Source organism: Mustela nivalis (assembly GCF_964662115.1).
Source record: "Mustela nivalis genome assembly, contig: HAP1_SCAFFOLD_63, whole genome shotgun sequence".
Classification (NCBI taxonomy): domain Eukaryota; kingdom Metazoa; phylum Chordata; class Mammalia; order Carnivora; family Mustelidae; genus Mustela; species Mustela nivalis.
The window spans coordinates 102,801-106,912 of record NW_028136532.1 but is presented as its reverse complement, the minus strand read 5'-3'; positions in this window follow the sequence as shown (position 1 = coordinate 106,912).

Below are 4,112 nucleotides of genomic sequence, written 5' to 3'. Positions count from 1 at the left end.
TGTTTAGGGGAACCCTTTAGGGCCCCAGTGCCACCGCTTCATTCCAAGGTCTCCATAGGTACAAAAGCACATTAGGACCCATCCCCAGGGGTGTCCATTTCAACTCAGCGTCCTCGGTTGCTCCCCACAGATCCAGGAGATCTAACCTGTCTTGTTGCTAGGAGACAATTGGAATGCGAGGTGGGCTACCCAGCCATCCATCCTTAGAACCCTGCTCAGAATCATTGGTCTGGAGCCAAACAACATGTCTCAATTGTCCTGCAGAAGACTCTCTGCAGTTTGGGGCGTCTCACAACTCCCATCATGGGAAAACCCCCATGGCCTCGTTATGCCCTTCCATTCATAAAGGGGCCATCAGGGACAGAAACTCCAACCTGAGCGATCATCTGATCCTCGCCCTGACTTCAGATGCACGAGATCTCGATTCAGGTCTGTAGATTGTGCCTGCCATGGCCTCACCAAAAAACCTAAGCCTAGCTTGTGTTCTCAGACTTTTGTCGTCAGACTACGGGCCCACAAGCCCTCCAGTTTGGCAATCTAGAACTACAATGCAGCACTCTGCCTGCCCACCAGAAGAAAAACATTGTCCTCTGGGGCTACCCAGTAACCCCAAATGAGGATCAACCTCCACCGACCTTGGCTGTACCCCAAATACATAAGCTTACCAGGGCACTAATACCCTTTCTGACACTGCCTGAGCCTGGACCCCTGGCCCCTCCCAGACAGCTGGCCGCACACTGAGCACATCGAGCCGCCATGGCCTTAGGTCGTCATCTCTTCCCAACCTCGGTTTTCAGGTTTCAGAACCTAGACCTTATCTCCAATCACTGCCCAGGGTTGAAGGTGATGCAGAAATCAGAACTCCTTCCCCATGGCAAGAAACCTTGTGGTTGACATGTTGTCCAACCTTCAGTGTAGTTGAAACCAGTGTGGCCCATAAGGCCCGGCCCATGCTCGCGGGCCACATTGGTCACAAACACACATTGTGACCCTCAGGCTGAGCCCAGTCCTCAAGTAAGGCTCCTCAGTGGCTGGATGAAGAGATAGCATATTGGTCTTGCAATGCCCCTAGGCCCCAATTTTTAACCATAGTTCGGGTTGTCCCTTCAGTCTTCCCCACGGCTTTGCTATGGAATTCCTCTTTTGGTGGGACACCTGAAGTAACAAATCTGAAATGTGTCCTCCTATGCCACAGATTGACGAAAAGCAATTGGGAATCGGGCCAAATCCTCAGAGAGGTAGATTCGTCCATGGCCCATGAGGCCTCCCAGAACATTCCACGGCCGTCGCTGATACAAAATCCAGAGACAAAAGCCTAAGCTAGCGCCTCAGACTCGCACTTTCTTCATATCCTAAAGAGTTCTTCTCATGGTTTATAGATCGGGCCTGCCATACCTACGTCCCCAAACCTAAGCTGAGTTTGTGTTTCCAGACTTCTGTCCTCAAAGTCTTGGGCCACACACCCTCCAGGCTGGGCCGCTGGAGCCACACATTAGGAATGTGCCTACCAATCCATGGGAATTCTGCCCATTCCATGGTCCAAAATCGTACAAATTAGGAGAAACCTCCAAAGTCCCTGAGGCCATCCCAATAGTGTAGGTCGCCCGGAACAAACAAGGGCTGTCTGACTCCAGCTGATAATCGACCTCCACTCATACCATAGATGGATGTCCCCAGAGAAGAAGATTGAACCAGACAGGACCCTAGGCCATAATAGGATCAATTGCTTTGGGTTACAGGCATGTGGTTTCAAAAGCCTGATTCCAATACGAGCATAGGGGTTTTCCTGAGGCACCCATCAGAACTCATCTCGTCTCCACAAGGAAACCTGTGCATGGGAGCCATGTCCAAAGCTTAGGAGAGTACTTCAGGGTCCCGGTGCCACCGCCCCATTCCAAGGCCCTCATGGACCCAAAAACACATTAGGACCCATCCTCAGGAAAGTCCGTTTCGCAGCCACCCCGATTGCTCCGGCAGAGCCATCAGATCTAAACTGTCTTGTTGCTAGGAGACAATTGGAATGCTAGGCGGTCTTCCCAGGCATCCATCCGCGAACGGTGCTCTGGAGTCATTCCATATGGGATGTCCTGGAGCTGTCCAACTGGTCTCAATTGTCCCGCAGAAGGAATCTTTGAAGGGGGCATCCCACGACTCCCAACGTGGGAAAACCTCAATGGCCTCGAGATGCCGCTCCCTTCATGAAGCGGCCGTCATGCACAGAAACTCCGACCTGAGCCAACGTCTGATCCTCGCCCTGACTTCAGATGCATGAGATATTGGTTCAGATCTGCAGGGGTAACCTGCCGTGCCCTCGCCTGAAACCCAAGTCTAGCTTGTCTTCTCAGACTTCCGTCCTCACACTCCTGGCCCCGAAGCCCTCAAGTTTGGCAATTCCGGACCCACAATGCAGCACTCTGCCTGCCCTCTAGAAAAAAAAATTATTGCCTCATGAGCTGCCCAGGCACCTTAAATGAGGATCAACCTACACAGCACTCGACTTTACAAAAATTATATAGTCTAACCTGGGCACTAATGCACTGTCGAACACATCCTGAGCCCGGACCTCCTGACCAACACCCAGAAAGCTGACCGCACACTGAGCCCATAAAACCCGCCATGGCCTTAGGTCATCATCTCTTCCCTACCTCAGTTCTCAGGCTTCAGAACTGAGACCTTATCTCCAATCACTGCCCAGGGGTGAGTGTGATGCAGAAATCAGAACTCCTCCTTACCCATGGCAAGAACCCTTGTGGTTGGCACGTTGTCCAACGTTCAGTGTAGGAGAAAAAAAGCATTCACCCTGAGGCCCCGCCCATTCTTGAGTGCGACGAGGGCATAGACACGCATTGTGACCCTCAGCATGAGTCCTGTCCTCTATTAAATCCTCTCAGTGGCTGGAACATTAGATGTCATAATGGGCTTGACATGTCCCTAGGCCCCAATTTTTAACCAGATTTCTGATTGTCCAGTCGCCCCTCCCCAGGGCTCTACTCTGGAATCCCTCATTTGGTGGGACACCTGAGGTTAAAAAAGAAAACAACAACAACAACAACAAAAAAAAAAACGGACTTATTCCAGCCCACAGAATGACCCCAAACTCTTTCGACGGGGCCAAACCACCAGAGAGTAAGACTCGTCCATTTCCCATGAGGTCACCCAGAAATTCCACGACCATGAGTGACACGATATCCAGAGACAAAAACTTGAGCAGGAGCCTCACAGTCGCGCTTCTTTCAAATCCCGAAGAGACCTCCTCATGGTCTGTAGATCAGTCCTGCCATACCTATGACCCGAAACATAAGCCGAGTCTGTGTTTTCAGACAACTGTCCAAACAGCCCTGGCCTACACAACCTACAGGCTCAGGCCCCTGAGCCAAACCTGAGGACTGTAATTGCCCTCTCCAAAGGAATTGTGTGTGCCCATTCCAATGGCCACAAGCCTTCTAATAGGATAAACCTCCAAATCCCTGATCCATCTCAATAGTGGTGGCTTCCCAGGAAAAACAGGGGCAATCTGAGCCCAACTGAGCACCTACCTGCACTCAGACCCATAGACAGATGTCCCCAGAGGTAAAAAGGAAAGAACAGGCCCCTAGGCACTAATCAGATCCATTGCTTTGGTTGCCAGGCATCTCTCCTCCGAGGTCTGGATTTCAAAAGCAGCATATAGCTGTTTCTTGACTCACCCATCAGAAAACATCTCATATACACATGGGAAACTTGCACGTTGGAGCTGTGTCAAAGCCTCTGTTTAGGAGAACCCTTTAGGGCCCCAGGGGCACCGCTTCATACCAAGGTCTCCATAGGCACAAAAGCACATTAGGACCCATCCCCAGGGGTGTCCATTTCAACTCAGCATCCTCAGTTGCTCCCCACAGATCCAGGAGATCTAACCTGTCTTGTTGCTAGGAGACAATTGGAATGCGAGGTGGGCTACCCAGCCATCCATCCTTAGAACCCTGCTCAGAATCATTGGCTTGGAGTCAAACAACAGGTCTCAATTTTCCTGCACAAGACTCTCTGCAGTTTGGAGCGTCTCACAACTCCCATCATGGGAAAACCCCCATGGCCTCGTTATGCTCTTCCATTCATAAAGGGGCCATCAGGGACAG